Source organism: Heterocephalus glaber, unplaced genomic scaffold (genome assembly GCF_053883595.1).
Source record: "Heterocephalus glaber isolate CG9 unplaced genomic scaffold, H.glaber_assembly_v1.0 deba00001481, whole genome shotgun sequence".
Taxonomy (NCBI): Eukaryota; Metazoa; Chordata; class Mammalia; order Rodentia; family Bathyergidae; genus Heterocephalus; species Heterocephalus glaber.
In genome coordinates this window covers 61,096,056-61,121,968 of record NW_028258317.1, presented here as the reverse complement: position 1 = coordinate 61,121,968, position 25,913 = coordinate 61,096,056, and the positions used below count along the sequence as shown (strand labels likewise).

Here is a 25,913-nt window from a genome sequence, read left to right as displayed (position 1 = left end):
TTAATGATGTGTAGCACCTGAATAAATGCAACTTGATGCCTGAACTTCACTTATTATGACTAATTTGAGAGGCATTTGCTTCCGGAAATGCTAGGTCTAGTTTTACTCAGCACTGATTCAGGTGCCAGGCACTATGCTGGTTGCTTCAGACATGTCTTCTCATTTGCCTTCACAGCACCCCTGCAAAGGAGGCGGTGGTGTGTCTGTTGTACAGCTTGGGAAACAGGATCAGAATGTGCCTATAACTTTGAAGGCTGGGTCACACCTCTAGGAAATAAATTTATGAAGGATTTAAATTTGGTGTTGTTTTTACCCAAACATCATTGCTCTTTTTGTTGTGCAGAGTTGCTTCTCCTATAACTTTGCCTGTTTCATAAATCAGTTTATCATGAGGGACAAGTAACTTTCCTTCTGTCAGGGATTATAACTTATTTTCTGTTTTGTAACATTGCTAAATACATAATTTGAGGCTGATACTTTAGAAGTTATTTATCTGAATGTGATTGTTCCTTTTAAGTGAATGGACATTGACAAAAATCAGGTAGCCAAGACGCTCAATCATAAGGCATATCTGTACTTAGAGGGGGGAAAAAGAGAAAGACTAGCCTAGCTGAGTGAGTCTTGTCTTCACCTGGTGTCATCTTTTCCCCCAGGCACATACCTTAGAGCTCATGGGCCCCAGGGGTTCTTTTTATTGGCTTAATTATTTATCTCAGTAACTGTTCCCTTGGGCTTTTGTAACAATGTGCAGTTTCTAACAGAAAAGAACACCAGATAGTATTGAGGTCTTAAGCATGTAGTTTTGATTAAAAACAAACAAAAAAGCACATACATACAAATTCCATCTAGAACAGGTAGATATCAAATAGTTGTTTCATTTTTTTACATGAAAATAAAGCGACCTAAAGTTGATATAATAGTGAGCATTTAGTAAGAGTGGAAGAAAAGAGAACTCATTTTACTCTGGCCTTGAGCTGTATTTCCTTGTCCAAGAGTTGAGCATTGCTGCTGGTACCCTAAGAAGTAATGTTTTTATTTACATAATCATAGTGTTACAGATGTAGCTAAATAGTTTACTGGTTATGGCACAGGATAAGGAAGACATAGTTAATAACTGCAGAAAAAATAGTCACTCAAACAAAGTTTTAAAACCTAGCAGTGTGGAGAGTTTTGGAGAGGGAACAGAAGTCTGTGGCAGAGCATCAGAAGAAAGAGGTAAAAGCCACCAGAAAGACATGTTGGGATGCTGATTTTCTTCTCTTACACAGTGGGCTGAGAAATACTGTATAATGCTGACACAAGAAACAGCTAATCAAGGGCGGGGATTTAGCTCAGTGGTGCCATGCCTGCCTCCCAAGCAAGCGCAAGGTCCTTAGTTCCATCCTCGGTAGGGGGGTGGGGCCAGCTAACCAGTTGGAGAATTTAAAATAGCAAAATCGAGGGTGAGTTAAAGGTAAAGTAAGTGTGAATGAGTTAGATATGGAGAGGCAGTAAATCAACAGGTACTGTCAGAGATCAACAAATCAAGAAGTGATAATAAGGACATTGCTAAGCTTGATAAACTCACTGAAAGACAGCAAAACCAGTAATAATGGAAGGAAGTGGAAATGGGAAGCAAGGACCAAGAGGTACTTAGTTTTTGTTTATTACCATGGTTCTGTTTGAGAAAACTTAATTGCACATGCACTATTTTTAACATAATTAGGAAAAAAATATTTCAGCAATTGTAGATGTATGGTGTCAGGAATAATCTTTGACCAGCCCATTACATCTTAGCTGTTTTTAGGCCACCAGGCAATGCTATTGCCATTAGTAGTGGAGGGGTCTAGTTTTCAAACAGTGGGGATGTGGTTAGTTGGGGTAGGGTGATGAAAAAAATTCAGCTGGTTTCATAGTTAGATCCTGATCGAAATGTGACACAAGTCTTTAGCTATAAGAAATTAAAAACAGAAACACCCACGACCCTCCTTCAAACATGGAAAGTGAAAGGGCTTTTCTCCTTGCCAGAGCCTGCCCAGACCAGTACCCCAGCTAGAACTCCTGGTTCCTCAGGACCCTACTTCCTCCTGGGGATGCTGTAGTCATTTTGGAGAGTGAATGCGGGTACAGCCTTTGTTTCTCAGATCTGAGGAGCAGCAGAGCTTCAGGGTGCTGACTTCCTCCCAGGAACTTCCTGAAAGGGGAAAGTTTAACATTTCTGGGTGAACACTAAGTGCTTGTGGGTTAAACAATGGCGGCAGCAGTTGTTTTCCAAGAAGGGACTTGCTTTTGTTTTGACTTTGGGAACCTTAGATAGTTGTGTTCTTGCCGCCTCCAGGTGGGTGATCAAGGAAGAGAGTCATGGTAGGTTATGAGCCCTTGGAGAATGAAGCCTTCATTGGGTCATTTTGCCTTTAGCTTTAGTCTGTGTGGTTGTGGAGAGTGCTGGGCAGCAGTGTGCTTAGGGTGGGAAAGAGCTAACTTGGAGGTAGTGCCAACAGCTCAAGGAGGCACCATGGTTTAGAAAGTTTTATAAATGGCTACTTTTATCTCATATGTCATTTTTTGGCCTCTTTGTGGCTGAAATTTTAAATAATCTCATCTTTTGAGATAAAAGAGGGTGAAAGGGGGTACTCTGAGAAACCCCCAGCAGCTGTAATATCCTGTTTAACCACAGCTGCAGATTTCTCTATCAGAAATTGATTTAGTCCAGGTCTTACAAAGTCAAATGCCTCTGGGTTTCAGGTGAGTGACCTTAATCCAGTAGCACTGAGTGGGCCTCATGCCAACTCAAATCTCATGGCTCATTGAAGCTGTTGTTGCCATGTATGGAGTTTTAGAACTGCTAGAGCTTCCAGTTTTTCTGGAAGAATAAAGAGTCTGGTTTTTATGTGAAATCTTTTGGATTTTAAGTACTCAAGAAAAATGTTTGAATTACTATACAGAATTTAGAAATAAGCCTGCTTCGTGGCTTATTTTCCATTTGTTACCATGGTTCTGTTCGAGAAAGTAACTTTTTAACCTTTTGTTAGGACTTCTAGCCCCTGACTCTTAGTTGTTCTGCTTTGATCATTGAAAATGAACTGAGCTTTTACTAGGTACTTTATGTTTCATCTTGTCTCCAAAGCATTTAAGATGTGAATGAGAAGTAGGTGAAAAAAAGAGAGCCAAACAACTCTAGGAGAATAAATGGAATTAGAATGAAATGATACACAATATCCATTTTATCGAAGTGATGTAAACATTTCAGTGCACCTCAAATGGGGCATTGAGCGCTCTCGCAACTTGCATAACGGAAATTTTACCAATCATACAATGTGTAGTGTCCTTAAAACACTGTCTCACAGAGCCATAGCTTTTCCTGATGTCACTCATTGATCAGAAAGACTCCTCAGAAGGGTCTTCAGAAGAACACATTGAATCATGAGGAACAAAAACACTATGGTGCAAGTTTTATAGAATTGTTCTTTTTGTTGCCCCCATTAAAAGGCTGATAATGAAAAAAAAGAGTTTAGTAAATGAGATGGTGGGAAGTGCTGAGCTGCAGGAAACAGCCTTTTGGCAGTTTAATTTGAGGTGGTAGGGAATTCGAGGCATAGGTGGGTGGAGTAAGTAGGGAGAGAGTGGTTAAGAGAAGAGGGGCTAGGTTTGAATCCTTGCACCATCACTGACTAGGGGTTGAACTGTGGGTATGTTGCTTTATTTTTCTAAACCTCAGTTCACTCGTATATAAAACAGGAATGATTATTTACTGACCACTCAGAGGATGGTTATGAGGATTAACTGATTTAATTGGAATAAAGCATTCATTGCAGTTTTTAGTACCGTAAGCATTCCATAAGTTTGGCCATGTGAATTAGGTAAATTTCTAGCAGTAGGAATTTAACTGTCAAAATGATTTAAATATTACTATTCAGGATTTATTTATATCATTTAAATATTTTTCTTTATTTGATACAATCCAAAATTTTATTCCACTTAATATTTGGTCATCAAAAATGCTTGAGTTACCTATGTATAAAGTTTCTTTCTCTTTTTTTTTTTGGTACCAGGGATTGAACTTGGGACGTTGGACTTTCGAGGCAGGTGGCGGAACCACTGAGCTAAATCCCCAGTTCTGTACAAAGTATTTTGCAGAGATAGCCCCTGCAGGGAACTTGTATTTTGGTTAACTGGTTAAATATACAAGTCAGGAGCACTAGGGCCATCTGAGCAAGGCTGTGGTGATTTGGATTGAGGTTATGACAGTGGGCTAACACTGAACTAAGACTTCACAGATGATGGTCCTTTTTATCTTGGGCTAGATTTTTGTTGCTGTTGTTGTTGTTGTTGTTGTTGTTTTTGAGACAGAGTCTTGCTATGTAGTTCAAGCTGGTCTCAAACTCACTATGTATCCAAGGCTGGCCTCAGAGCCAGGATTTAGCTTAGTGGTTCCGCCGCCTGCCTCGCAAGTGCAAGGTCTCAAGTTAGATCCCCATATGAAAAAAGAGAAAAAGAAACCAAGGCTGGCCTCAAATGGTGGCAGTCCTCCTGCCTCCTAAATGCTAGGATTATAGGCTTGTGCTACCACAGGAAGCCTAGATTTTTATAGTTTTAATAATTCCAACCACTGCACAAGAATATTAAGATGTGCAACAAAGTACAATGAAGATTTACGTAAGTATTTTTGTAATAATCATAATTGTTAAGTAGAAAAATTAGCTGTGTTTTGTACTTTGTATTAAACTTTACCATGCGTAATTTTGGTGGGCTATCATATGCATATTTTATCATCAGAGTTCTCTTGGCAGGCCTGAGGTGTACAGAAATGGAGATCTGTGTAAGCAGATGTTCTAGGCAGCCTTGTACCCTAATTGAAAGTGCAAACCTCAGAACAGAGCTCCTGAGCTCCATTAGTGGCCCCTTTGGCCTTTTAAGAAGTTATGTGGGCCCTCTGTGCCATGGTCTTGTCATCTTCACAATTGAGTATGATCATACTGTTGTCTGTGTCATGAAGGAGTGCTATAAATATTACATGAGTAAAAATCTTTAAAGTCTTCGGGATAGTGTCTGGCACATAGTAAACATAGCATGTGTTGGTTTTTATTACCCATCTCCTTTGGAACAATCAATATAAAATGTTAAAGATGGTTGTCTGGTCAGGCGTAGGGCACATGACTTGCTGTTTGAGAACAGAATATGAGCTGACTGTGTACAACTTTAAAACATCTGGGCCTCATTAGCTCCCATGGCTGTGGAAATGGTTGAGGGGGGAGGTATTGGGATGGTCCTTGTTTTGGACATGGAAATTAAAAGCTTAGGCTTAGCTAGCTGCAAGTCACATGGATGGTAAGTGCCTCAGTCTTAAAGCTTATTTGGGTCTGTCAGTGAAGTTGTATGGATTAAGAATTTGTGGAGAGGTGATTGGATCATGGGAGAGTTGTGCTCATGAGTGCATATTCAACAGTGAATTAATCCACCAGTGTTCCTAGCTGAATGTGCTGTTAGGAGTTAGGGCTCAATTGGAAAATGTGGGATGTAGGTCTTTGGGGACATGGTAGTATATCTCTCGCTAGTGCTTTTTCTATGAGCTGTTTCCAGGCCACCATCAGGTAGCAACTTTGCTCTACCATGCTCTTCTACCATGATGTTTTTGCCTTGGAGCCAGCTACCATGGATTGAAGCCTCTCAAATAGTGAGCTAAAATAAACCTCTCCTTCTAGAAGTTGTAGGTGCAGGTATTTTGTCCTGGCAGCAGGAAAGATGACTAATATAGTTGGTAACCTCTCATTCTTCGTGCATGTGGGATTTTTATCCACCTGGGAAGTACTGGTTGAGCAAATGAGTTGCAATCTAAAATGTTAAAAATTAAGGGAGATACAACTGTGACTACTAAACATATTAGTTTTAGGTTTTCATGGGAATCCAAAAGAGTAATATTTATCATATGAGAAAATTAAATTTTCCACATTATCTTTTTTTTTTGCTTAAATTCTTTTATTGGTACATTTTAGGTATACAATATGTTTACATTTCTCATTGGGTGCCTGTACCTGTGCATGATGTATCTTGGTTCTTATTTTTTCCCCATTCCCTGTGTTCCCTTCACCCCTTCCACCCTTCCCTATTTACAAAGGCTTTGCTTTCATTTTTTCCTTTTCTCATAATTTTTCCTTTCCCTTCTTTCCTTTCCCCTTCCCCTCCCACTTCCCCTACCCTTTTGGACCTTTTCTTCCTATTTCAAATTATCAATTATTTGTTTTAATCATTTTAATCCTTATTTACACTTTCAGTTTCTCACACTAGAGAAACTATTCAGTATTTACACGTGTGTCCTATTTATTTCACTTAAGAGTATGGCCTCAATATGTATCCATTTAGCTATAAATGTCTCTAGTTTCTAGTTCTTTATGTCTGAGTAGTACTCCATTTTATTAAAAAACCACATCTTCTTTATCCAGTTTCCAGTTGATGGACGCTTGGGCTGTTTCCAAACTTTAGCTATTACAAACTGTGCCGCTATAAACATGGGTGCACATATATTGCTGAGGTATGATTCTTTTAATTCTTTTGGGAAGATACCCAGCAGGGGAATAGCTGGGTCAAATGGGACCTCTAGTCCTAGTTCTTTGACGTATCTCCATACTGATTTCCACAGGGGTTGCACCAGTCTGCACTCCCACCAACAATGGGGAAAGGTTCCTTTCTCTCCACACCCCCGCCAGCATTTATTGGTTGATTTCTTGATAGCAGCCATTCTTTGTGGGGTGAGGTGTAATCTCAGTGTTGTTTTCATCTGCATCTCTCGAATGACGAGTGATGTTGAACATTTTTTCATATGTTTATTTGCTGCTTTTACTTTGTCTGAGAAATGTCTGTTCATTTCACATGCCCATTTTTGAATTGGGTTAAATTTGGGAAGGTCTGATTTTTTTCAGTTCTTTATATATTTTTCAGTCCAATGTCTGAGGTACAGCTGCTAAAATTTTTTTCCCACATTGTAGGTTGTCTCTTAGCTCTGTTTGTGGTTTCTCTTGCAGTGGAGAAGCTTTTTAATAAGATGAGATCCCAGTTGTTGATTCTTTGTGTAGTTCTCGTGCTACTGAGGTTTTGTTCATAAAGTCTTTTCCTATGCCAATGTCTTCTAGAGTTCTACCTAACTTATCTTCCAGCAAGTTTAGTGTTTCCATCTTAATATTTAGATCTTTAATCCACTTTGATCTTAGTTTAGTGCATGGTGATAGTTATGAGTCTGGTTTTAATCTTTGGCAGGTTGAAATCCAGTTTTTCCAACACCATTTATTAAATAGGCTAGCTTTCCTCCAATGAGGGTGGTTGGCTCTTTTGTCAAAGATGAGGTGGCTGAGTATGTCTGGAGTTGTTTTTGCATCTTCTGATCTATTCCACTGATCCTCAGGTCTGTTTTTTGCCAGTACCATGCTGTTTTTATCACAGTAGCTTTGTAGTATAGTTTCAAGTTGGGGATTGTGATACCCTCAGCCATGTCTGTTGGGTAGAATTGCTTTTGCTATTCTAAGTCTCTTCTTGTTCCAAATGAATTTTTGGATTGTTTTCTCTAGTTCTGTGAAATATATTATTGGGATTTCAATCAGCATTGGATTAAATCTATATAGTAGTTTTGGAAGTATGGCCATTTTCACTATATTGGTTCTTCCTACCCAGGAACAAGGGATGTCTTTCCATTTTCTTATATCCTCTTTGATCTCTTTTTTTCAGAGTGCTGTAGTTTTCTGTGTAGAGGTCTTTTGCTTCCTTTGTTAGACTGATTCCTAGATATTTCATTGTTTTGGACTCTATCTATTGTGAAAGGAATTGTTTCCCTAATTTCTCTCTCCGTGAGTCTGAAATTTGCGTTCAAGAAGGCTATTGTTTTTTGAGTGTTGACCTTGTATCCAGCTACTCTACTGAATCTGTCAATTAAGTCTAGAAGTCTTTTTGCTGAGTTTTTCGGGTCTTCTGATTAAAGAATCATATTGTCAGCAAATAGTGACAGTTTAACTTCTTCCTTTCCCATCTTTATTCCTTTTATTTCTTTCTCTTTTCTAATTGCTGTGGCTAATGTTTTCAGAACTATATTGAACAGGAGTGGTGATAGTGGGCATCCTTGTCCTGTTCCTGATTTTAGCATGAAAGTTTTCAGATTTTGACCACTTAGTATGATGTTGGCTGTTGACTTTTCATAGATAGCCTTAATCAGGTTGAGATATAAAGACCTTCTATTCCAATTTCCTGTAGTTTTTATCATGAATGGGTGTTGGATTTTGTCAAATGCCTTTTCTGCATCTATTGAGATGATCATATGGTTTTTGACCTTGGCTCTGTTAATACAGTATATTACATTTATTGATTTACATATGTTGAACCATCCTTGCATCCCTCAGATAAATCTGACCTGGTCAGGGTGTATGATCTTTTTTTTTGGTACCGGGGATTGAACTCGGGTCCTTGTGCTTGCGTAGCTGGTGGGGAAACCACTGAGCTACATCCCTGGCCCAAGGTGTATGATCTTTTTGATGACCCTCTGTATTCTGTTTGCCATCCACATTATGTTATGATAGTTCGTTAAGGCCTTTCATCAGGTGTTGAATTTTTTTGTTTTTTGAGAATCTGTAATACTGAGCATGGAAACCCAGAAAATGCATTCACTGTGCTGTTCTCCCATCCCCTCCACGCCAGTCCCACCACAGAATGGACTTGAATGTCAGTGTGGTTTTGAGCCTTTCCTAATGATTCTGCTCTGTATGCTGGCAACAAGTTCTCAAACACATGTGAACTCCTTTTGGGGGGAGTCTTTCTGAAGTGAGTGGTTGGCAGAGATGAAGACTTGCCCTAGCCTGTAGGGCTGCACAGAGGACAGACAGAGTTGCACCTTGTAGCAGAGCCAGGTCTCTGCCTACTTGTGTCTGGAAATTAGGTAGGTGATAATCACAACTCTTCAGAAGCAGCACATTTCATATTTTCTTTTTAAAATTCTTGGCTGTTCTCACATTTACTTTTCAGATAAAATTTAGAATCGTTTTGTCAGTTTCTTTTTAAAAAAGCCCATTGGTATTTTGAATGTGATTGTGTTAAATATATAGATTGATTTTGGGAAAATTTACACTATTACAGTCCAGGAATGTGGTATGCCTTGCTTTTTTTTCTTCTTTTCAAAACGCCTTCTCTTTTTTTACCTCAGTAAGTGAATTTTTGTACTTTTATTTATATAGGTCCTACACATTTCCTGTTAAATTTATTTCTGGGTATTTTAGACTTTATTTTTGATTGCTGTAGTGAATAGACTGTTCTTAAATTATATCTTGTAACTGGTGTTTGCTGATTATAGAAAAGCTGTTGATTTTAGTGGATTTATAAGTGTGCTTATCAAGCCCATTTACTCAATTGCCTGAAAATAAGAATTGATATTGCCTGTATTTGTTGTGTTCATGAATATGGGGGGAAAAGAATGTAAGAAACATTACTAAATTCTCTATTAGAATATAAAGTACATTTTGGGTCTTTATTTTTATTAGGATTTACTGTGGTACATACTTGACACATGTTTGTAGAATGGTTCTTAACTTTCTTAATTGTATAAGTTTTTTCAGTTTTTCTTGTCATCTTTAAGGAAAAATATCCCCAAATAGTAGTAGTAGTCAATTTTTATAGTATTTGTCTCTTCCTTATGATTCTTACCTTATTGTCTTGACTGAAACTTTAGTAAAATGTTCAGTGGTAATTGCTGTAGTAGATATTCTCTTTTTTTTTTTTTTTTTTTTGGTACCGGGGATTGAACTCGGGTCCTTGCGCTTGCGCAGCAGGTGGCGAAACCATTGAGCTAAATCCCCGGCCCAGATATTCTTATTTTAGTCCTGATTTTTATGGGAATACTTTTAGTGTTTTACCTGGGGATAGAAGCTCATAAATGTAGACCACTCTGGACTTCATTAGCTCTAAAGCTGTGCACATGGATGGGATAGGAGAAGTTTGATAAAAAATTTTTTAAAAATCACATTAAATGTACTTACTTTTATTCCTGATTTACTAGAGTTGTTCTGTATTAAAATCATGAATAGTGTCAATATGTGTATATTTTCTTAGGTAATGACATTTTTCTGCATAGTCTAATTTTCTTGAATTACTGGACTAATTTTTATTCTAATAATACATTACTAAATTAATTTGCTGCATTTTATGGTTTTGTTATATATTCATGAATTAGACTTTTTGGATATTTTCTGTTATACTACCTGGATAATAAATTTTAAAATGTGGGTTTTTTCCCTGTTCTATGAAAGAGTATTAAATCATGTAGAAATTACCTGCTACATTTTAGCAGAACTTACCTATAAAACTGACATTAGTGGTAGTCTTTTAGTTATCCCTTCCTTCTTATTGTTTAATACTGTACAAGTAATACAGGAAAAAAATTTAGGATATGACAGAGGACCAGTAAGGAGAAAAATTACCTGATTCGCTCTCAGGTGAAAAGTACTCATGAACATTTTAAGTTTTTCTAAACATTTTTCCTATGCATAAACTCATATATGTGAAGTACATGTGTTGTTTTAACAAATATTGTATCATATGTGTTATTTTACAACATTTCAAGCATCTTTCTATATCGATAATAGTATACTTCATTTTCATGGGTTGTATAGTATTTCATTATGTAAATATGTAATTATTTAGCCAGGTCTCTTATCGGTGAATAGTATTTCAGTTGTTTCCAGTCTGCTTTCCTACGTGAAATGTTGAGTAATCATTCCTATATAGACATCTTTGCTTAATTGTCTGTTTTTCTCCCTCTTGTGGCAAAGTCTTCAAAGTATAATTACAGAATCTAAAGGCAATGAATATTTTTAAGTACACATTTTGTCAGATTACCTTCCCAAAGTATTTACTGTACAGAGTGTGAGGTTATCATTTACCTTTAACAATCACTGTCATTATTTTGTAATGAAAATAACCTGATGATAATCTCACTTGTGCCTACAGTAGGGCTGGTTCCCTGAGGTGTTCCCCCTTGCACTCAAGTGCCTTGGCATTGAGAGCATCTGCGTGCAGGCTCAGGCTTCTCTCTGGGCACCATTTCCACACTCCTGTCCCTTTGGCTTGCCGAATGGCTGAGGGCAGGCATGTGTTATGCTGTCTTGGCGCCATGCCTGCCTTGGGAATACCAAAAGGAATAGCCAAAACTTTGGGGCAACACTTAAAATTAATTGGTTTTTTAAAATAAAAATTGTTATATATGAAAAAAGTTCAAGGAGTACAAATGTATATAAAATGGAGGTGGAGATTTTTTTCCTCTTTTTTTTTTTAAACCTTCTCTGCTTTGAGACAGGGTTTCACTATACAGTTCAGGGTGGCCTTGAGCTCACTCTAGCCCAGCCAACCTTGAACTCACCTTGGCCTCTATCCTCCTGCCTCAGCCTCCTGAGTGGAGTTGGAAATTTCCAACCCCCTTCCCAGAAACAAATCACCATTTGTAATTTGCTGTTTACCTCTCTAGGCTTTGGTTGGCTGGTTGTTTTCAGTCCATCAATTGGGAAGGTGTCATTTTATCTTCTAACTGAAGTCACCATTGATAGCAGGGGAACTAATATGGATTGAAAAGAGGCTCTGCTCACTTTACTATATTTAGTTTTGTTTCCCCAGTAACAAGTTATTTTACACTTGGGGAAATGGGAGAGCATTTAAATGGCTTATTTGAAGTCTACAGGTCAGTAGGTAATAGTGGTGGAGCTGGAATTTGATCTGTTTGTCTCCATAGTACTTCCTCTGTTTCAGAATCCCTGTCTGGCTAAACTTGCAAATGTTGTAGCCACTAGCCACATGTAACAGTCACACTTAATGAAAATAAAATAAAATTAAATTAAAAATTAAAATTTAAAATTGTGCTGTATTTTAAATGCTCAATAGGCACATGTGGCTAGCCACTTAAGAGCACAGGCAAAAAGCTGGGTATGGTGGTAAACACCTGTAATCCTAGTACTTTATGTGGCTCAGGCAGGAGGACCACAAGTTTAAGTCCTGTCTGGAGGACTGAAGGGAGACCCTGTCCCAAAATAAAGGGAAGCTCGGGTGCAGCTCAGTGGTAGAGTACCCCTGAGTTTGAACCCCAGTACTGAAAAAAAGCACAGATAAAGACCAGATAAAGATCATGTATATCCTTGTAGAAAGTTCTTTTTAACAAACATGGAATCACTGAAATTGGAAAATTCATGGATGCAGGTCTTTTTGTAAAATTTTATGCCAGCACATTTTAATAAACTTGTATCCTCTAGATTTAGATAGCTATGAAAACCTTGCTTGTTCAAGAAATGGGGCAAACGTGCTAGGTCCAAAATTTAAAAATGAATTGTTGATCACCTGTTTTTAACTCTCTTTTGGGAGTGGGAGTAGTCACTAAGGAATGCATTCATCATAGGGTTTGGATAAATCTGAAAGTGGACCATCCAGAACAAGAAGGCTCCTCCCCTTTATCTTTATTTTTTTCTCTGTATGGATATAATCTCCCAGCCAGGTGCATTATGTGTTTTTAAAGGTGTATTTCAAGTGTGTTGCAACAAAATGGGACCTGCCATCATCCTGAGTTTTAAAGTTTTTTATTTTAATTATTCATGTTTGCAGTACATAATGTTGACATTCCTTGTGTGGAGCTGGTATGCATAGATAACACATCTTAATTCTTTTTTCATCCACTTTCCCCCTACCTCCCTCTATCTCTTCATCACCTTCCCATTTGAGAAAGATCTATCCTCCTACTTCTTATTATCTTTTATTTTGCTCTTTGTTTGTTTTTGTGTTTTGAGACTAGGTCTTGGTCTGTAGTTCAGGCTATCCTTGAGCTATGTAGCCCATGCTGGCCTTGAACTTGCAGCAATCCTCCTGCCTCAGCCTCTGAGTGCTGGGATTACAGGCATGTGCCACCATGCCTGGCTATTTTGCTCTTTAATTTATTTATATTTTGGGTTTCTCATAAAAGAAAAAGCATGCAGTATTTAAGCTTGTGTGTCCAGTTTATCTCACTTAATATTATGGTCTCAAGGTGCATCCATTTTCGTACAAGAGACTCAAGTTTATCTTTCTTTATGGCAGAATAGTACTCCATTGTGTGTAAACACCACATTTTCTTTATCCATTCATTAACTGTAACTGACACTACTGTACTTGCTTGGACAGGCTCTTAAGTGCTTCTCTTATTGGCCTTTTGATAACAGTGAGTTAGACTGGGGAAGGAAGCTTGTCTATAGGGCAGAGCTGATCAGCTGGCAGTATATCACTGAGGACAGGTTAGAGTAGAGTAGACATGTGAGGGGTTTGGTCCATTTGGTCTTTTTTTTTCTTCTTCTATACTTTCTTTTTTTCTGGTACCAGGGATCGAACTCGGGTCCTTGCACTTGCAAAGCAGGTGGCGGAACCACTGAGCTAAATCCCCGGCCCCCACCTACTTTCTTTTATTATTATCAGTCTTTGCGTCAAGATACATAGCAATGATAGCAGGTTTCTTTTTAAAGCTTAGTATTAAATATTAAATATCTTTCCCCATTTTAATTTTATATTACTCTGCCAAGGGAAAAAAAATTAAAACTCCAGTTATCTGAAGCCTGGACACACTTCCATGATTAGCCGGGCTATGTAAAAGTTGGTGGCTTTATTATACCTGCTGTGTAAAGCAGATCTAGGCCCTACAAAGATGGGAGCAGGTTATAATTGTTTTTGAAAAGTGTGCTACAAAAATGGATGGCCTCTTATAAGCCTGGTTATAAAGTAAGGACGGGGGCAAGGGAGGGACATTTTTCTTTCAGAAAAAAAAAAAATTCTGAAGTGTCCCAGGTAATAATTTTTCCTAAAATGGTTGGAGCAGGGGATAAAATCTCAACTGGAGCTTTGAAGTACTGTCTCTGGAGGGACCAGTAAGTAGCTGCTTTGCCGAGGAGGGTGACTGTGGGGTAGGGAGTGACTAGGTTGGCCCTCTGCACCCTCCCCAGCTGGGGAATGGAAGTGGAAAGTCTGTTGCCCAGTGGCTGTCAGTGAGCTGATGCTTGATTGGTACTGAATTCTCTAAGAGGTTTCTTCTAGAAACAGACAACTCAGAGTCTTCCTCTCACTTCAGCAAAGAAGTTGTGTTTAAAAGCACTTGGGGAGTTGCTCCTCCACCATGGGAGTGGGAAGGCTCAGAGCCAGGGAGTCCTAAGTACAGCTGCCCTCTAGGCTGTAACGGAATTCCTGCAGGTTGGAGACCCTGTAGAAGTACACAAAGGCTACTGCAACCACCGGGACGTGCAAAATCTGATGAGACTGGAACCATATGTCAAATTTTCCAGGAAAGAAGCGCTCAGGAATACGAACAGCATAAAGGCCAGCGCCGGTGATGTACGTCACAGCCACAAGAAAGAACCAGCCCATCTGGCCCACTGGTGGCCTTGACAGAGCCCTCAGCGATTGTAAAGTGCATAGTGGGCATAACACCACTCAAGCCAAGTCCCAGGAGCATACCTGCACCTGTCTGCCGGTGCTTAGGAGTGGCAAACCGGTCCCACTGTGCTACAGTGCTGGCAGAAATGCCCAGGACACAGACAGTGGACAGGTAGATGAGCTGAGGCTGTGCGGAGCAGTAGAAGGAATAATAGAGCCAGGGGACAAAGCCTCCCCATAGTCAATAGAGCAATCCCTGAATAGTCCAGTTTGGAAAAAGTCTGAGAGACTTTCTCTGAATGACAATAGACGGTGTGAAAGAGCCAGGAGAAGCTGAGGCAGAGCACTGCACCCAAAAAGAACATCCCAAAAACCACCTTCTCCTGTAGAGGGGCCATGAAGTACATATTTGGTTGGAGCATGGTCAGGATTCCCAAAAAGAGAAAGAGCACAAAACCAAGTAGATGGGTCCAGATGTTGCCAGTTTCTGTATGGATGCAGAAGATGCTCTTGAAGCAAGCCCGGAAGGAAGGCATGGGTGGCCGGTGGCCATGTGACAGGTCATCATTGTCCTTCAGCCAGTCAGGGAGCACATCATACGGGATGCCTCTCCAACGCCTCTCCCAGACCTTATACGCGACTCTTCCATCTTCTCCATAGCATGGTGGGCCTGCAGGGGGCAGTGGCAGCACCCACACCTCCTCTTCCTCTTCCTGGGGCACTGGGCATGTTGGCTCATCTTCAGCTTTGGTTGGGTTGGCGATTACCTGCTTGGCTTTCTCTTGTAGCAGAGGTCCCAGTTCAGCCAGTTCCACTGTGTCAGTTTCCCTGTTATTGGCAGGAGTCCCAGTGTCCTGTGCTGCCACCGATCCTTTGTGGGAAGACATCTGGCTGGTACCTCAGTACCTTGCAGCTTCAGCTTGGGGGAAGGTTGGGGTCTCTCAGCCCCAAGGGGCAGAGATCTCCCTGTGATGGGAGACAGGCTGGGCGGGCAGGCGGTGCTGTGCTACATCCCGCGGCGGTGGCGGCCAGAAGGGGTGTGCGACCGCCTGCGTCACCTCCGCGGCCCGTCACCTCCCTGGCGTCTCCGGGACATTTGGTCTTAATAACAAAATTCAAACTAGCTCATGAAGTTCCCCATGAAGAACTTAACTGTGAGAGAAACAAGTACTGCTTCTCCTCATTTATGGAATACATGCTGAAGACCGAAAATGCTGTGTATTTTGCCTTAGAGTAAGTAGGTGCTCAACACATGCCTGATAAAGACGTGGACGGGACACTTGCACATGTTTAAAGAACTCTCTTAGGAGTTCCTGGGTAATCCATAGCGTCAGACTGTTGATGTGGCCTAGAAAGTTCCGAGGATGTTTTCCAGGACTGCCAAAACTACTGAAAACTATTTTTCTCTGTGCTATTTAAAACTTAGTATATTAGTACAACTCATAGTATATACTAATAAACATGAAATATTATATGTAGTATATTAGTATAATCTCTATTACATATTAGTAGATGTGTTCTTCATTTTTCTTCTGTACTGAATAATGGATTGTATGTCTCATTTATTGTCTCATGAATGTCTGTATTTTACGACTTTTTCTGTTTGTGTTTGGCCTTAATTTTATTCTTCAGCATCACTGGCAAGTCACTGGGTGCATCAGAGTAATTGTATAGGAGGCAAGATTTTGGGCAGTAAACAAGCTAGTTCCTGAATTTAAATTGGAAACTTGGATGATTGCGTTAACTTTCAGTCCAGCAGAAATTCTTAAATTGCTGCCTTAGGGCCCTGGATAGTAATTCGGGTGTGTTAGGAAATTATAGGGAGTCACAGGAATGTGAAATCATTACAAGAGCCGCAGTTGTTTTTCCCACCTGCAGGTGGCAAGGCCAAAGGGAGCATTGGAGGGCTGAAGAAAACGGAATGGGCTGCTTGGTCACAGTCAGAAGGGGTTACTGTGTCTCCTCTGTGACATTTAGAAATAACAGACCAGGGGTCGTGTGCAGACAAAGGGGATCCTCAAAGAGTGTACTTTTAATTTCTTCTGGGAGAAAGTGCAGTTCTTCCATGATGCTTAGAAAATACTTTCATTTGGAGTAAGCACTTGTGCTCTGTGATCATGAGTGGCTGGGGAGAAGAGCACTGACCGTGACAGTAGCTGCATTTGCTGGTTGGCGTCACCTTCCCAGGTGGAATCAGCCTGTTCCCAGGAGAGGATTCTCATGAAAACCCCACACTTAGAGATCGCTCACCTAGGCTTGCTGGCTCTGGTACTCGCCCTGTGTTTTCTCAAAGAGGCCCTGCATATTAGTATTTCTGCCTTGGCAAACAGCATTGTCATCCTTTTGTTTGGTACACCGATGAAGATTAATTTGGGAGGAAATGTAATTGGAGGCCAATTACATCTGATGGCCAGACCTATTAGAGCAGAGCAGTGTTGTTGATTGGGAAATGGAAAGCATTTGAGATACTGTCTGGGAAGTACATTAAAATACAGCAAATGTCACCGCTTGGTCTAATAGCCTGATTTAAATTACTTTTTTCCTTTGCTATTGTATTAGGTTGTTCCAGATAGACTTTGGAGTTCAAGAGAAGGAAACTATATGGTAAATGAATGCTTCAGCATCTTGATACATTTATTATCATTCATATAAAAATTGAAAAGCACTTAGAGGAAATCTTTAGTTTTTGATTCCTGTGGAGAGAAGACAGGCATATAATTCACCTTTTGAGTTTAGTGGTTCATTTAGCCCCTAGGGATTAATTTCATCTGAAGTAGTCCTAAATGAACAACATCCTTGGCATTTTTATTTTTGCCTTCCCAGTTTCAGTTTCTTAACTTTTTGTAAAATTGAGATATAATTTACATAATATGAAATTTATCATTTAAAAGTATATAAATTGGTGAGGCTTTTTCTTTTTGAGACAGGGTCTCACTATGTAGTTCAGGCTGGCCTTGAATTCACCGGGATCCTCCTGCCTCAGCCTCTCAAGTACTGGGATTACAGGCATGTGCCACCATGTCTGACTCCAGTGTTTTTTGTTTTGCTTTGCTATTGGAGATTGAACCTAGGGGCTCATACATTCTAGGCAAGTGCCCTATTATTGAGCTACATTATATCACCCAGCACCCCACCTCCTCTTTTGTATTTGTTTATTTAGGCACAGGGGATTGAACTCAGGACCTTGCGCTTGCGAGGCAGGCACAGTGCCACTGAGCTAAATCCCCGGCCCTCTTTTGTTCTTGAGATGATCTCCCTGAGTTGCCCAGGCAGGTCTCCAACTCATGATCCTCCTGCCTCAGCCTCCTTAGTAGTTACAGCTACAGTTGTGCAGCACCACACCTGGCTAACCACTCAGTATCAGATTGTAAAATGTAGCCTTAGAGTACAAAATTCAGTGGTTGCTATGTTCAGAGTTGTGTAAGTATCACCGTTATCTAATTCCAAAATATTCCCATAGCCTCCATAAGAAAGTCTTACATATTAAGTCACTCCCATTCCTTCCTCCTCCTCACCCCCCCACCCCGACAACCACTAATCTTTCTGTGCCACGGTTTTGCCTGTTCTGTAACTTTTCATGTAAATGGAATCACACACGTGGCTTTTTATGTCTGCTTCCTTGGCTTATCTTCATGGTTTATGCATTGTGTTTATCTGTGAAGAACGGTAAGTCAGTACTTTGTTTCTTTTCGTGGTCTCATAGTGGCTGAGCAGAGGGCACTTTAACACAGAGAGGTCTAGAGCAGAGATCTGCCAACAAGATGAGGAGCTAGATTTCAGTGGAGAGCATCAGGTTCCAGGTACAGGGATGGTGGAAGCCTACCAGCTGTGCAGGTGATATTAACATTCCAACAGCTGTAGCCTGGGGACACAGGCCTCTGGTGGTGTGGAGTGGCCAGCTTAGATCAGAGCTGGGGAGGAGAGTCTTGCTGTCTGTGTGGGATGCTGCTGTCACATCACTGGAGCTGTTGGCACACGGAGCAGGGGCAGCTGCCCACTCTGCAACACATGTCAGATATCCTCCTTCCTGGTAGGTGTGCAGGGCTAAAAAAATAGTTGACCTTCAGTTCTGATTTCCTGTGAAGATAAAAGGCCAAATTTTCAAAAGCAGAAGGAATTTTTAAAAGAACTAAAAAAACCAAACTTCTGGGAGGAATGATAGTTTCTGGTAGGCGCTGTGGAAGAGGCATCAAAATGGCCCCAAGCCCAAGATGGATGGTGCAGGCCCAGGCCAGTGAGGGACCAGGGGCGGGAGTCACATTTGAGCATTGAGAGACAGTGAGTATGGCAGGCAGCTTGGCTTCTGCTGAGCAAGCAAGTGCAGACCCTGAGGTGGAGTAGGGCCTGTGGGGAGGATGGCAGGGATGATGGAGAAACGTAGTCACGGCTGAGTATCATTGTCTTCCACAAACCTCTTACCTCTTCTCCTTCATAGGTAACCATTGAAGTCCCTGATTTTATTTATTTATTTATTTATTTTTGGTACAGGGGATCGAACTTGGGTCCTTGGCGCTTGTAAGCCAGGTGGCGGAACCGCTGAGCTAAATCCCTGGCCCTCCCTGACTTTATTATGAGCAAACTTTGTTTTAACGTTTATTAATGGGTGACATTTTGGCTACCAGTAAGAGTCCGTGTCTCTGCTGTGTGAGGCATGGTTGTACAGTAAATTGAGCTGAAGGAAAAAGAATGCTTTTTCCCTTGGACAACCATAATTACCTTTAAAAAGTTTAAAATGTCCTTTTCAGTTTAGCAAAAGCCTGTTATAAAGAAAAACATATACAGCAATAGATTCTGCTTATAATATTAAGATTCCAGTAAAATGAAATTTAGATAGGCCTTTACAGTTTATTATAATATCTTCTTTTTGGGGGTGGTACTGGGGATTGAAACCAGGGCCTTCACACTGAGCTACATAGCCAGGCCTATCTATCTGTCTGTTTATTTATATTTTGACAGGGTCTTGCTAAATTGCCCAGGCTGGGGCTCAGCCATGTGATCCTCCTGCCTTAGCCTCCTAGAGAGCTGAGGTTATAGCAAGTACCACCACACCCAGTTTATAACAACTTTTAATAACATCAGCTTTTTTGAAATGTAATTGATAATATAGATAGCTGTACACGTTAAGCGTGTAGAGTTTGATGTTTTGTGATTTATGTGCATCAGTGGAACCATTGGCACCATCAAGATGATGAACATATTCACCAAAACCAGAAGTTACCCAGAAGATACACCCCTCTTCTCCAACACTGCTCTGAGTTTTGTCACTACAGACTAAATTTCCTGTAGTGGAGTTTGACACCTGTGAGATCATGCAGTATGCTCACTTTTTTTTTTTTTTTTTGGTCATACTGGGGATTGAATTCAGGGCCTTTGTAGTAAACTATATTCTCAATCCTTTTTATTTTTGGAGATAAGATCTCATCAAGTCACTGAGCAGTTGTCCAGACTGGGTTTGAACTCAGAGTTCTCCTGCTTCAGTGTCCCGGAGTGCTGGGATAACAAGCATGCACCACTAGTATGTCTGTCCACTTTTAATCTGTCTTTTGCCACTCAGTAAAATCATTTCGAGGTTCATCCATATTGGTTTACTCCTCTTTTTGCCGAGGCATAGTCTATTGTTGGGTGATACAGTACCACATTTTCTTTTTTTTGTTTTTTTGTTTTTTTGTTTGTTTGTTTTTGGTATCAGGGATTGAACTTGGGTCCTTGCGCTTGCAGGACAGGCAGCGGTACCACTGAGCTAAATCCCTGGTCCTACAGTACCACATTTTCTTTATCCATTTACTTGGTGAATACTTCGATTGTTTCCAGTTTTTGCCTACTTTAAATAAAGCTGCTGCAAATGTCCGTGTATGGGTCATTGTGTGGATGCATGCTTTGTTTTCTCCTTTGGGTAAATACATAAGAGTGAAATGGCTAGAACACATGGTATGTATATGTTTAACTTCTAAGAAATGTTAGTTTTCCAAAGTGGATTTCAACATTTTACATTCTTAATGTGTGAGAGTTCCTGATGCTCTACACCCTTGCCTATACTTGATATGGTCAGTGCTTTAAAAAATTTTTGTCTTTTTTAAATTTTGGTGTTGAATTCAGGGCCTAATACATGCATGACAAGTGTACTACCATGGAGCTCCATCTTCTGCCCATTGTTTTCATTTTGCTTCTTGACCCATTCTGCCAGTCTATTTCTTTTGATTGGTGAATTGAGACCATTAACATTGATGGTTATAACTGAAACATATTGACTTGTCATTGCCATGACTTTTTCTTTTTGTTCCGTTCTCCCCCTTTCCATTTAATTTCTTGTCATGCCAGATGGGTTCATTCTGCTTTGCTTCCTGGGGTTGTGATCCTCAATGTCTGTTCCTAGGATATTGTGTCAAATTCTTTGGAGTGCTGGTTTGGTATTCACAAAGTTCCTAAGGTGCTCTTTGTCATGAAAGTATCTTATTTCTCCATCCATTTTGAAAGATAGTTTTGCAGGGTACATCAGTCTGGGTTGGAGGCTGTTTTCTTTTAGGGTTTGGAATATGTCACTCCAAGCTCTTCTTGCCTTGATGGTTTGTGTTGAGAAGTCTGCTGTGATTCTGATGGGCTTTCCTTTGTATGTGATTTGTTTCTCTTCTCTGACTGCTTGGAGAACTTTGTTCTTCTGTTGAGTTTCTGGAATCTTAACAATGATATGCCTATGTGTAGATTTTTTTTGATCAAGGCTATTTGGAGTCCTATATGCCTCACTTATCTGTATGTCAAGCTCTTTTCCCCTGCTTGGGAAGTTTTCTGCCATTATTTCTGTGAAGAGATTTTTTATGTCATCTGCACTCTCTCCTGTTTCTTCATTGAGCCCAGTCAGTCTTATGTCATTCTTCTTCACATCATCTAGCAGCTACTGGATTGATTTCTCATGTTCCCTTATAATTCTGAAGCAATTTTTCTTTTCCTGGTCACTAATTGCAATCTTATCTTCTATATCTGAAATTCTGTCCTCACATTGGCTCATTCTGCTGTGTAGACTTTCAGTGGAGTTTTTCATGTCCTGGAAATCTATTTGCATCTGTTTTATGGATTCCATTTGTTTCCTATGTTGGGATCCCATCATGTTCCTGAGCTCCTCTCTAGATTTTTTAATCATGTCTTGCACTAGGGGCACAATTTCTCCTGTTATCTGAGAAATTATTTCTGATTTCATTTTTTCCAGATCCCCCTTTGTTGCCAGTTCAGTGGGTCCAGGTGGTTGAGTATCAGAGTGTTCTATCTCATTTCCCTTTGGGGTTGCTGTAGGTGATCTGAAAGTCTGGTTTTGAGACTTATTTATGTGTTTTCTCATTTCAACTTGGGCAGGGGTGCTGTTAGTGCCTGCAGGGATTACCTCCTCTGAGCTGGGAGAGGTGCGACAGGGGCCGGGAGCAGCTGTAGGGATGGTGACTCAAAAGCCCTTTCCTGTGGGCTGGGAACAGCGGGAGGGATGGTGGCCAGGAAACCCCTTCCTCTGTACCAGGAGTAGTGGGATGGTGGCTCAGAAGCCCCTCCCTCTGGGCCGGGAGCGGTGGGAGGGATGGTGGCCTGGAAGCCCCTTCCTCTGGGCCAGGAGCAGCGGGGCAGAAGGTGGCCCAAAATTCCTTTCCTCTGGGCTGGGAGCAGCGGGAGGGATGGTGACCGGGAAGCCCCTTCCTCTGGACCAGGAGCAGTGGGACGGTAGCTCAGAAGTCCCTACCTCTGGGCCGGGAGCAGCAGGACTCAGTACCTTGGTCTGGTGGTCTGGTGTCCTCTGCGTCTTTGTAATGTGGAACCAGGTGGCTGCCTGTCTGCAGCGGGGTGATTCGGCGTCTTCTGCGTGACGCGGGACCTCGGTAGGGCGTGCACAGACCTGCCTGTCTGCAGCAGGCTGATTCGATGTGTTCCGTGCGACTCAGGACCTCGGTAGGGAGTGGGCAGACCTGCCTGTCTGCAGCGGGGTGATTCCCATTGTTTTCATTTTAATAGATGTGAAGTGGTATCTCTTTTTTTTTTTGGATTTCCATCATTACTAGTACTGTTGAATAGGTTTTTATATACAGCTATTTGCCATGTGTGTAACTTTTTTTTAGTGAAATGTGCAGATCTTTGGCTCATTCAATTTTTTGGATAATACTTGTTTTCTTACTGAGTTTTGAGAGTTCTTAATATTTTCTGGATACAAGTCCCGATACATGCTTTGCAAGATTCTTTTCTTTTGCTGTAGCTTGTATGTTTCTTCTTGTGTGTCCTTTGAATAATTTTCTGCTTCATTGATTTTTTTTTTTTTTTTTGTACTGGGGATGGAACTCGGGACCTTGTTCTTGCAAGGAGGCTACAGAACCACTGAGCTAAATCCCTGGCTCTTTTGAATAATTTTGATAGGGCCAGGGATTCAGCTCAGTGGTGCTGCCGTCTGGCTCACAAGTGCAAGGGTCCCGAGTTCAATCCTGGTACCAAAAAAAAAAATAATTTTGATAAAATCAAATTTAATAATTTTTTCTTTTATGGATTGTGCATTTGGTATCTAACCTAAGAAATCTTTGCCCAGGGCAATCTAAGATTACAAAGATTTTCCCTTGTGTTTCCTTCTACATCTAATATAAAATGTATAACACTTTTAAAAGAAACCACAGGAGAAAATCTCTTGAATAAATTTTTATAAATGGTGTGAGATATGGATCACAGTTTTTTTGTATATGGATACCAACTGGTTCCAGTACCAATTTATGAAGACTATCTTCTCTGAATTGCTTTTGTATTTTTGTCAATATTTTATTTATGTCTGGGTCTGTTCAGACTCTATATTTCATAGATTTGTTTATCTTAATGTCAGTAATGTAAGCTTCAGGGTCCCAAGTTCGATCCCTGGTACCAAAAAAAAAACGTAGGCTTGATTAGTGTAGCTTTAAAAGCAGTCTTAAAATCACATGTTAGGCCTCAACTTTGTTCTTTTTCAAATTGCTTTGGGGACTTCAAAGTCCTTTTGTTTCACATGAATTTTTTTTTGTACTGGGGATTGAATTCGGGACCTTGAGCTTGCGAGACAGGCAGCGGAACCACTGAGCTAAATTCCCGGCCATTTCACATGAATTTGTTGATCAGCTTGTTGGTTTCCACAAAAGAGCTCTATGGAATTTTTTTTTTTTGGTACCAGGGATCGAACTCAGGACCTTTCGCTTGGGAGGCAGGCACTTGAATTTTGATATGGTATGTCAAGATAGGAAGAGCTGATACCTTAACAGTTCTTTAGTCCATGAACACAGTAAATCTCTGTTTATGAGGACATTTGTAAATTTCTCAACAGTGTTTTGTACAGATCATACATGTCTGTTATATTTATCCCTTAGAATTTTATAGTTTTATGCAATTGTAAATGGTACTTTACAACATTTAATATTCAGCTGTTTGTTGCTTGTATATAGAAATAGGGAATTTTGAATAATTGATCTTAGATTTAGTGAATGCATTTTAGTAGACGTTTCTTAAATTGCATTAGATTTTTCCATACAGATGATCCTATCTGTGAATAAAGACTTTCTCCTTCCCAATCTGGATGCCTTCCATGTCTTCTGTTGCATTGGCTAGAACTTCTAGTAGAAGTGAAAAGAGGATATTGTCATTTTATTCTGGATCTTAGGATGAAAGCAGTCTTTTTCTGTGTGATGTGAACTGTATGTTTTCTGTAGATAATCTTTGTCAGGTTGAGAATGTCCCTTTCTGTTTCTAGTTTGCTGAGAGCTTGTATAAAGAGTAGATGTGGGATCTTTAAAAGTTTCTTTCTCTGTTGAGATGAATATATTTTTATCTTTATTGGTTTAAGTGGAAAACTATTGATTTCTGCTCTGATATTTTTAATTTCCTTTCTTCTGTGTATTTTGGGTTTTATTTGCTTTCAGTTTTTTAAGGTAGAAACAGGGCATTGGCTTCACCCACCCACCCTGCCTCCCTTCCTCCCTTGTTCCCTCCCCCCCTCCTTTTCTCTCCTTCCTCCCTGCACCTCGCCTTCTTTCTTCCGTATAGGTACTATTAATTTTCCTTTATGTGCTCCTTTAGTAGCATCCCATGTTTAATATGGTGTATTTTCATTATTATTCAGTTCTAATATCTAACCTCTTTTTTGATTTTTTACTTATGTATCATGTGTAAGTGTGTTAAAAAGGTTGCAGATATTTATAGAGATTTATAGAGATTTTTCTACTTAACGTTGTGGTATTAATGTCCACTTCCAGTGTAGTGAGAGAGCATATTTTGTCTGAATCTTTTAAAATTTATTGAGACTAATTTTATAGTCTAGAAGATGTTCTATCTTGATTAATGTTTCTTGTGCTCTTGAAAAAAATATTTATTTCATTGTTCTTGGAAAGAAGTGCTCCAAAATGTCAATTAGGTAGAGAGTAGTGATAGTGTTGTTCAAATCCTGAACATCTTTGATGCTTTTCTACTTGCTCTGTTAATTAATGAGAAAGGGTTATTGAAATACTTGGGGGCTTATCTTTTATATTTTGTTTTGGGTACAAAAACATTTACAGTTCCTTAACTTTTTCATAAGTTGACTTTTTAATCATGAAATGATCTGTTATTTGATATTATTTGCATTATGATCTACCAATCTATGTATTCACATTAGTTTTCATTTGATCAGCATTAGCATAATGTATTTCCGATCCTTTCACTTTTTAGAGCCATATTAATATTTAAAATATTTCTTGTAGGCAGTAAATAGTTGACTCTCTATATGTCATATGTGTTTTTATGTCAGGCTGCATTTAGGATTTTCACTTTATTGCTAGTTTTTAGCAGTTTGACTGTGAACTGCATTTTGTGATTTCCTTTATGTTTCTTCTGCTTGATACTTGTTCACGTTCTGAGCTTAGTGGTGGTACAGTCTGGGAGAGTGTCAGACGTTATTTCTTCAGGTATTTCCATGTCCCTGTCCTTTCCTCTCCTCCTGGGTTTCAGCTTTTCAGTATGTTAGGTAACTTGATGTTGTTATACGTGCATCACCGAGACGGTTCATGTTTTTCTTGATCATTTTTCTCTTTTCTCCTCATTTTGATAATTTCTGTTGTTGTATCTTCCAAGATCACATATGTTTTCTTCTTGGTCAGGTCTCATATTTCCATCTGTTGTACTTTTCATTTTAGGTATTTTTAATCACTAGATGTTCCATTTCTGTCTTTTTTATTTTTGTGGTTCCAGGGATTGGACTCAGGACCTTGTGCTTGTGAGGCAGGTGCCACAACCACTGAGCTAAATCCCTGGCCTCCGTCTTTTTTATGTAATCCTTTTCTCATGTTCTGCTCTAAATTCTTGAGCTAGTAGAACATAATTAGTATAGCTTTAAAGAAAATGCTGCCTACAAATCCAACATCCTTTTGGGGGTCCTTTATTGGGGTTTAATTTTATTGAATATTCTTATGTGGCATGTTTTCACGTTTTAAAAATTTCTCTAGTAGTTTTGAGTAGGATGCCAGACATTGTGAATCTTATCTTTTTGGTAGTTGGATATTTTGGATTTCTTTAAGTAATGGTGG

At 39.9% G+C, this 25,913-nt stretch overlaps 1 protein-coding gene and 1 pseudogene across 1 annotated transcript in view; one reads left to right on the top strand and one right to left on the bottom strand.

Moving 5' to 3' along the window:
* Gnaq (G protein subunit alpha q) overlaps nt 1-25,913 on the top strand; it is a 328,305-nt gene that overhangs the window by 43,577 nt on the left and 258,815 nt on the right. The window lies entirely within an intron of this gene.
* On the bottom strand, nt 14,155-15,353 carry LOC106010876 (adiponectin receptor protein 1 pseudogene; annotated as a pseudogene).